This window comes from Equus przewalskii, chromosome 22 (genome assembly GCF_037783145.1).
Source record: "Equus przewalskii isolate Varuska chromosome 22, EquPr2, whole genome shotgun sequence".
Taxonomy (NCBI): Eukaryota; Metazoa; Chordata; class Mammalia; order Perissodactyla; family Equidae; genus Equus; species Equus przewalskii.
In genome coordinates, this window is record NC_091852.1 from 37,417,711 (window position 1) to 37,427,154 (window position 9,444).

Sequence of the window (9,444 nt, forward strand, 5' to 3'; positions counted from 1 at the left end):
TTGCATTCATGTTGGAGTGAGGTGAGATTTCAACAAGGAATTTTGTTTGCTTATAGGAAATATGGTAGAGGGAATAAAAAGCTGGGATAACAGTAGAAAGTCTCCGGGTTTTTTTTGTTTTGTTTCGTTTTGTTTTGTTTTTAAGAAAGTAGTAAGGATTTTAGTATTAGAACAAGTAGGAGATACAAATGTAACAGAAGACAAAGATAGATTAACTCCTCTGAAAATTTTAGACTTGAGGTCTCTGTGTGGAAAGTTATTTCTGTAGACAAGATGCTATTGAAAAACTTCCAGGCGATTGAGACAATGTTTCAGACTGTGGCTGAACATGCACAGAGTGAGCAGAAATTCAAAGGCAAAGTTCCTGTTTCTTTTCCTTTGTAAGATATGTTTGTACATAAAGATATGAGGCTCATTTTGGAAAAAATGCCTTCATACAGAAAAATCTTAATTTCTTCCATCCTCCAGAAAAAAAAGGGTTTCAGTCCCCGGGCCGAATAAGGAAACCCAAACTGGGTGATACAAGTTTCACGTGAACCTCGAGACTGTATCTAACTATAGTTACCATCTTCTTTACTTCAAAAAAGTTTAGCATCTTTTTGTCTATACCAAACCAGTACACTAAATTTTCTCTCTTATAAAGTTTTCAACCAAATCAGAGTTAAATTAATCTCACTTTAAAGTGCAAGAAAGTATATGTAAGACTGGTGTTTACTCCGTGTGACATGTAAGAGAAATATCCCTCTAACAGCACTGGCCCAAGAGGTGCTACAGTCAGAAGTGGCTGCAGGAAAATGGTCCGTCAGATCCACTAAAAGGGCAGAGAGAGCCCAGTTTCAGCAGAGAAATCCCTGCCAAGTCTGATTTTTAATTGTACCCGGATCTTAAGCAGGTGCCCAGAAATGGCCAGGCCAGAGTGCACAGTGCAGCACAGGGCGCAGAGGGCCACAGCTGTGTAACTGGTCAGGCAACATGTCTGCTGCATGATTCGCCAATGCTTTTTAGGGACATTGACAGTAGTAAAGGATTCAAGGAACCCGGGTTTTGGAAAAACACCAACATTATTTACCTAATAAGCAATGATTAAAGTTCTTGTTTAGGGTGAATCATATAAAAATAGAAAATGAGGACCCCCCCCCCCCACATCACTGCTGAGATTATTTAGTCTGAAAAAAGCAGTGCAAAATGTCTTCTTGCACACAATAAGGACAAACTTTGACCAATGCTTCTCAAAAGCCAATTTCGTCTTCCAGCTCTAGTTTCAGTTTAACAAGGTTTTAAAAAATATGTCTTTCCTATGTCAGAGCCAAGATGAATGGGAATAAGACACCCTCTCTCCAGAGTCTCTGGAACAGAAAGAGCTCTAGAACCCAGTAGGCATGAGCACATTCAAGTCTGAGACAATGTGTCTGCGGCAATTGTTTCTTCCCTTCCATCACTGAGATGTCCACCTTGAGTGGCCTGATGGTTGCTGGATCCTCACCATTCAGGTGGCCTGGATCTGGATCAGTTCCATTGGAGAGGGCTTCTTGGCCCCTTGGTAGCCTGGGTGGCAAAACTGAATCAGACTCTGGAGGAGTCTTGGTTCCAAGAAGCTCCATTTATCTGATGAGTTTCTGTCCTTATCTCCACTTCCAGAATCCATGGTGCTGGGATTGGGCCAGGTCAGGCAGTGGAAGAACCAGAGGTGTACCAGCCTCGGGGCTTCTGCTTAGGGGAAGAGTGGGGGATGCTGCTCAGAGTGGACTGGGCTGATGCAGGCTGCCTCTCTTCTTTTGTCATCTCTTCACTGTGCAGCTTTAGTGTGTGGTGTGCTTCTGCCACTCAACGGTACTTCGTCTCCTCGGTGGGAAGACCTCTGTGAGGTGTGCAGCCAGCATTTCTCAGCCCTGCTCTTTGCTCTAAACACTGTATGTTCTTCTGAGTCTGCTTTGTGATTGGAGAATTCCTGATGACGTAGGTGGCTCTAGCCTTCACCACTGGGACCTTGTCCACAGTCAGTGCCACAGGGTCATGGCAGGGGAGGGCATGCTGGCCTCTCCCTAGTCCACCTTGGCATAATACTCATGGTCTGGAAACACTGGCTTCCAGATGATGCTGCCCATGACTGATGGAAGAGGAGTCATGGCATAGGGTCCTTGAGGGCATCCTCATGGCTGAATGCCAGCAATACTTCCTGCTGGGGAGAGACAGCTTGCCCAGAGGTCCACTAAGCTCAAGAGGATGCCCTTTGTGTTCTTGAAAAGCCGTTGAAAGACTGAGCTCTAGGTGCTTTAACTATATAGAGTTCCAGAGCTGAGTCTCTGCTACCACAGTGAAATGATGCGAGGATCTTGATGACAAATATTAACAGGGAACGTTGTCCAGCTGCTGTGAACTAGCAAAGTGCCCTGAAAAAAGTCTACCCAGAGGTTCTGTTTCTCTGCCATTACGGGGCTGCCTGCGGCCCAGGCTCCAGGAGTAAAGGCTCTGAAGACCCATGTCTGTTGGACGTGGTGCATTTGGACCCAAGCCAGGTGTGCTGGACACTGAATGTGTGCGGGCCTCAGGCGGTGATTGACAAGCGCTGGCTGCCACAAGTCTCAAACTCCAGCATTAACTTTGCTCTTTAAGAGGTAAGTGACATTAGGCAAGATATAATCTCTCTGAGCCTCAGTTTCCTTGTCTGAAAAATGAGGATACAATACTTGTTCTGTCTACTTCAGAGGGTTCTTGTAACATCAAACAATCCTTGTCCTCATTGGTTTTATGAGGCAGTGGAGGCATAAGATAAGTGTGTGAAATAAAAGGAAATGAATGTTCAAATATTTTGTAAAGTTTAAAGGGGCACACAAATGTAAAAATTACTACTTTTGACTTTTTAATAGTAATACAGACTAAAATATCATCATTTTTATATTCAATTAAAGTCAACCAACATTTTTGAGGCCCTGTTTTTGTACATGACCATTTGGGCAGGAGTGTCACATTATACACATGCGCCTTAAGTATGGAAAGGCAATTTTTGTGTGGCCCCCAAAAGCCAAGGTGTGTGGCAAAGAATTAGAAACCAGTGTCCTGAGATACTGTGGCTTTTTCCCCTAAAGCCCACACTTTGATTCTCGCTAATCCACCTCTTATTGGAAATGTGTACAGGAACAAAAATGTGGGTCCCATAGCTCGGGGCTAGAGATAATGGGCAGAACACAGGAGGAGCATCAGTGCTCGAGGGAGGGGGTGGAAGAGGGAAAGAGGGAGCTGAGAAATGGAGAGAGGAAGACAAGGTATGACGAAATCAATCCTCCGATTGTGGCGTGTACACAGAAGGAACCAAGCTATAAAAATGGAAATTGGGAACCTCAGGTTCAATCAATCGGACGCCAGGTGGACACGGCTTTTAAAAAATGAGGCCATTATAGGAATTCCAAGATGGCGCCGTGAGTAGTCCTCTTTGTCTCTCGCCCTTCGAGTCTACAATTATTTGGACACTTATCGCTTGACAAAGGATATCCAGACAGCATCTCAGGACGTCTGAGACACCCACGCGACTATACATCGGAAGGCGGACGGACTTTCCTCCGGGAGGATGTGGAAATAGGTGAAAACTCTCCGACCCCGACGGGCAGCCTAGTACCCGCAAGCGGCTTTCTTCCAACGGACGCCCCCAGAGGATCCACACACATCTAGGGCAGGAGCGAGAACACAACAGAGGAGCGACGGTGGAAACAGGTGACCAGAACCCTACTTAAACCCCCCGCAATTACTCCTAAACGCAGAGGGAAACTTTGGAGTTGCACACCTGAGCCCGCGGGGAGAGTCTCTCCCCGCCATTGGCGGGGAGACCCGGCCTGGTGCTCGGGGCGCCCGGAGGGTCCCAGAGAGAGACACGGAGGGCACGGAGGTCTCCCAGCTGCCGTTGCCCGCCCCGTGGGACTAGGGATTGCCGGAGATCTCGGAGAGGACCGGGGCGGGGGAACTTTCAAAGGCGGGTCCGGCGACCCGGTGGGGAAGCGCCGGAGCTCCGCCAGGCAGCAGACAAAACTCTCTGTCTGCTGGTAGCAGAGGGGCCACGCTGAGCACTCAGGGCTCCCGGCAGTGGCCCGGAGAGAAGCCCAGAGGGCGGGGCGACCCCCAGCTGCCGTTGCCAGCCCCGGGGGACTAGGGATTGCCGGAGATCTCGGAGAGGACCGGGGCGGGGGAACTTTCAAAGGCCGGATCGGCGACCCGGAGGGGAAGCGCCGGAGCTCCGCCCGGGCAGCAGACAAAACTTTCTGTCTGCCGGTAGCAGAGGGGCCACGCTGAGCACTCAGGGCTCCCGGCAGAGACCCGGACAGAAGCCCAGAGGGCGGGGCGACCCCCAGCTGCCGTTGCCCGCCTCGTGGGACTAGGGATTGCCGGAGATCTCGGAGAGGACCGGGGCGGGGGAACTTTCAAAGGCGGGTCCGGCGACCCGGAGGGGAAGCGCCGGAGCTCCGCCAGGCAGCAGACAAAACTCTCTGTCTGCCGGTAGCAGAGGGGCCACGCTCAGCATTCAGAGCTCCCGGCAGAGGCTCGGACAGAAGCCCAGAGGGCGGGGCGACCCCCAGCTGCCGTTGCCCACCCGGTGAGGCTAGGGATTGCCGGAGATCTCGGAGAGGACTGGGGCTGGAGAGAGTTCCAGAGACCCAGCTTAGTAGCCTAGGGGGAAACCCTACAGGCTCACAGAAGCCTTAGGGAAAGCCTCTGCACAGCACCAGTAGAAGGCACCCAGCCGCCAGCCACAAGGCTGGAAGACCCCAGGGCAAAAGCAGCATAGCTAGGTGTACTAACCACAGACTGTAGAAGATGCCAATAGCTCTCCTGCGACCCATAGAGGACAAGTGAGATTTGGTGGGTGCCGACAGCAACCGAGCGACAAATAAAAGTGATCCCACCCCTGGCCGCTGGAAAAGCCCATAACACCGTTGCAGACCCCAAGGAGAGAGCGCATCTAGGTGGGCAACAACAGTAGGCACCTGCAGCCTGAAGCCCCCCGTGACGGCCCCCACGGCAGAGGAGGGAATCCAAAGGGCCACTGTGGCTACGAAGAGGGGCCCAGGCCCAGTTAGCAACTACGGACAGGGTTCCTGGTTGGTGAAGTATAAACAGCTGCTCCCCCCACCGCAGCAGCTGAAACAAGTGAAAGGAGCAACTAAACTCTATCTCCATGCGGAGGCACAAATCAACATCATCAAGCAATATGAAAAAATACATTAAATCTCCAGAACAGAAAGAAAGTAACAAATACACAGAAAACAATCCCAAAGAAAATGAGATATATAACCTAAATGATGATGACTTCAAAACAGCCATCATTAAAATACTCACTGAGTTAAGAGAGAATTCTGACCGACAACTCAACGAGTTCAGGAGCTATGTCACAAAAGAGTTTGATACGATAAAGAAGAACCAAACAGAAATACTGGAAATGAAGAACACAATAGAGGAGATTAAGAAAAATCTAGATGCTCTGAACAGTAGGGCCGATAATATGGAGGAAAGAATTAGCAATTTGGAAGATGGCAATATAGAATTGTTGCAGGCAGAGGAGGAGAGAGAAGCAAGACTTAAAAGAAATGAAGAAACTCTCCGAGAATTATCAGACACAATTAGGAGATGCAACGTAAGGATTATAGGTATACCAGAGGGAGAAGAGAAGGAGAAAGGGGCAGAAAACCTATTCAAAGAAATAATGGCTGAGAACTTCCCAAATCTGGTGAGGGAGATGGATCTTCAGGTGACAGAAGCCAATAGATCTCCAAACTTTATCAATGCAAGAAGACCAACTCCGCGGCATATAGTAGTGAAGCTAGCAAAAGTCAACGACAAGGAGAAAATATTAAGGACAGCCAGGCAAAAGAAACTAACCTACAAAGGAACCCCCATCAGGCTATCAGCAGATTTCTCAGCAGAAACTTTACAGGCTAGAAGAGAGTGGAATGATATATTCAAAAATCTGAAGGACAAAAACCTACAGCCGAGAATTCTCTACCCAGCGAAAATATCCTTCAAATACGATGGAGAAATAAAAACTTTCCCAGATAAACAAAAATTAAGGGAGTTCATTGCCACAAAACCTCCTCTTCAGGAAATCCTCAGGAAAACCCTCATTCCTGAAAAATCCAAAAAAGGAAAGGGGCTACAAAACCAAGAGCAGAGGAGATAAGTAGAAGGACAACAACAGAGAGTAGCAGCTCTACATCAGAACAGATTAAACCATGGGACGAGAAACAAAGGAAACTGAAGAAAACCGGAAAACAAGACACAAAATGGTAGTGGTAGGCCCCCACGTCTCAATAATCACTCTAAATGTAAACGGATTGAACTCCCCAATCAAAAGACACAGAGTGGCAGGATGGATCAAAGAACAAGATCCAACAATATGCTGCCTCCAGGAAACACACCTCAGCCCCAAAGACAAACACAGACTCAGAGTGAAGGGATGGAGAACAATACTCCAAGCTAATAATGAACAAAAGAAAGCAGGTGTCGCTATACTAATATCAGACAAGGTAGATTTCAAAGCAAAACAGATAAAGAAAGACAAAGAGGGACAATATATAATGATAAAAGGGACTCTCCACCAAGAAGACATAACACTTATAAATATATACGCACCCAACACAGGAGCACCAAAATTTGTAAAGCAACTCTTAATAGAACTAAAAGAAGACATCAACAACAATACAATAATAGTAGGGGACCTCAACACACCATTAACACCAATGGACAGAACATCCAGACAGAAAATCAACAAGGAAATAATAGAATTAAATGAAAAATTAGACCAGATGGACTTAATAGATATATATAGAACACTTCATCCAAAAACAGCAGGTTACACATTCTTCTCAAGTGCACATGGAACATTCTCAAGGATTGACCATATTTTGGGAACCAAAGCAAACATCAATAAATACAAGAGAGTTGAAATAATATCAAGCATCTTTTCTGATCATAACGCTATTAAACTAGAAATCAACTACAAGAAAAAAGCAGAGAAAGGTGCAAAAATGTGGAGACTAAACAACACGCTTCTCAACAAACAATGGATCATTGAAGAAATTAAAGAAGAAATCAAATATTATCTGGAGACAAATGAAAATGAGAACACGACATACCAAATCATTTGGGATGCAGCAAAAGCAGTCCTAAGAGGGAAATTCATCGCAATACAGGCTCACCTCACTAAACAAGAAAAAGCTCACGTAAGCAACCTCAAACGACACCTAACAGAACTAGAAAAAGAAGAACAAACAAGGCCCAGAGTCAGTAGAAGGAGGGAAATAATAAAAATAAGAGCAGAAATAAACGATATTGAAACAAAAAAGACAATAGAAAGGATCAATGAAACAAAGAGTTGGTTCTTCGAAAGAATTAACAAAATTGACAAACCCCTAGCCAGACTCACCAAGAAAAGAAGAGAGAAATCGCAAATTAATAAAATCAGGAATGACAGAGGAGAAATCACAACAGATACCAATGAAATACAAGAGATCATAAGAGAATACTATGAAAAACTATATGCCAACAAATTGAACAACCTGGAAGAAATGGACAAATTCCTAGACTCCTACAATCTCCCCAAACTGAATCAGGAAGAAATGGAGAATCTGAATAGACCAATCACAAGTAAGGAAATAGAAACGGTAATCAAAAACCTCCCCAAAAACAAGAGTCCAGGACCAGACGGCTTCTCTGGAGAATTCTACCAAACATTCAAAGAAGACTTAATACCTATTCTCCTCAAACTGTTCCAGAAAATTGAGAAAGATGGAGAACTCCCTAACACATTCTATGAAGCCAACATCACTCTGATCCCCAAACCTGACAAGGACAACACAAAGAAGGAGAACTACAGGCCGATATCACTGATGAACATAGATGCAAAAATCCTCAACAAAATTTTGGCAAACCGATTACAGCAATACATCAAAAAGATTATACACCATGATCAAGTGGGATTTATACCAGGGACACAGGGATGGTTCAACATCCGCAAGTCAATCAACGTGATACACTACATCAACAAAATGAAAACCAAAAACCACATGATCATCTCAATAGATGCAGAGAAAGCATTCGACAAGATCCAACACCCATTTATGATAAAAACCCTCAGTAAAATGGGTATAGAAGGAAAGTACCTCAACATAATAAAGGCCATATATGATAGACCCACAGCCAACATAATACTCAATGGACAAAAGCTGAAAGCCATCCCTCTGAGGACAGGAACAAGACAAGGGTGCCCACTTTCACCACTCCTATTCAACATAGTTCTGGAGGTGCTGGCCAGAGCAATTCGGCAGGAAAAAGAAATAAAAGGAATCCAAATAGGTAACGAAGAAGTAAAACTCTCGTTGTTTGCAGACGACATGATCTTATACATAGAAAACCCCAAAGAATCCACAGAAAAACTATTAGAAATAATCAACAACTACAGCAAAGTAGCAGGGTATAAAATTAACGTGCATAAATCAGTAGCATTTCTATACACTAACAATAAACTAACAGAAAAAGAACTCAAGAACTCTATCCCATTCACAATCGCAACGAAAAGAATAAAATACCTTGGGATAAACTTAACCAAGGAAGTGAAGGATCTATACAATGAAAACTACAAGACTCTCTTGAAAGAAATAGGCGATGACATAAAGAGATGGAAAGACATCCCTTGCACATGGATTGGAAGAATAAACATAGTTAAAATGTCCATACTACCTAAAGCAATATACAGATTCAATGCTATGCCAATCAGAATCCCAAGAACATTCTTCACAGAAATTGAACAAACAATCCTAAAATTCATATGGGGCAACAAAAGACCGCGAATTGCTAAAGCAATCCTGAGCAAGAAAAACAAAGCCGGCGGAATCACAATCCCCGATTTCAAAACATACTACAAAGCTACAGTGATCAAAACAGCATGGTACTGGTACAAAAACAGGTCCACAGATCAATGGAACAGAATTGAAAGCCCAGAGATAAAACCACACATCTATGGACAGCTAATCTTCGACAAAGGAGCAGAGGGCCTACAATGGAGAAAAGAAAGTCTCTTCAACAAATGGTGCTGGGAAAACTGGACAGCCACATGCAAAAGATTGAAAATTGACCATTCTTTTTCACCACACACCAAAATAAACTCAAAATGGATCAAAGACCTAAAGATTAGGCCTGAGACAATAAGTCTTTTGGAAGAGAATATAGGCAGTACACTCTTTGACATCAGTTTCAAAAGAATCTTTTCGGACACTGTAACTCCTCAGTTGAGGGAAACAATAGAAAGAATAAACAAATGGGACTTCATCAGACTAAAGAGCTTCTTCAAGGCAAGGGAAAACAGGATTGAAACAAAAAAACAGCTCACTAATTGGGAAAAAATATTTACAAGCCACTTATCCGACAAAGGGTTAATCTCCATAATATACAAAGAACTCACAC

At 44.7% G+C, this 9,444-nt stretch overlaps 1 pseudogene; it reads right to left on the reverse strand.

The window, feature by feature from the left end:
* Positions 1–1,363: 1,363 nt before the first annotated feature.
* On the reverse strand, positions 1,364–2,481 carry LOC103554535 (putative monooxygenase p33MONOX pseudogene; annotated as a pseudogene).
* Positions 2,482–9,444: the final 6,963 nt, after the last annotated feature.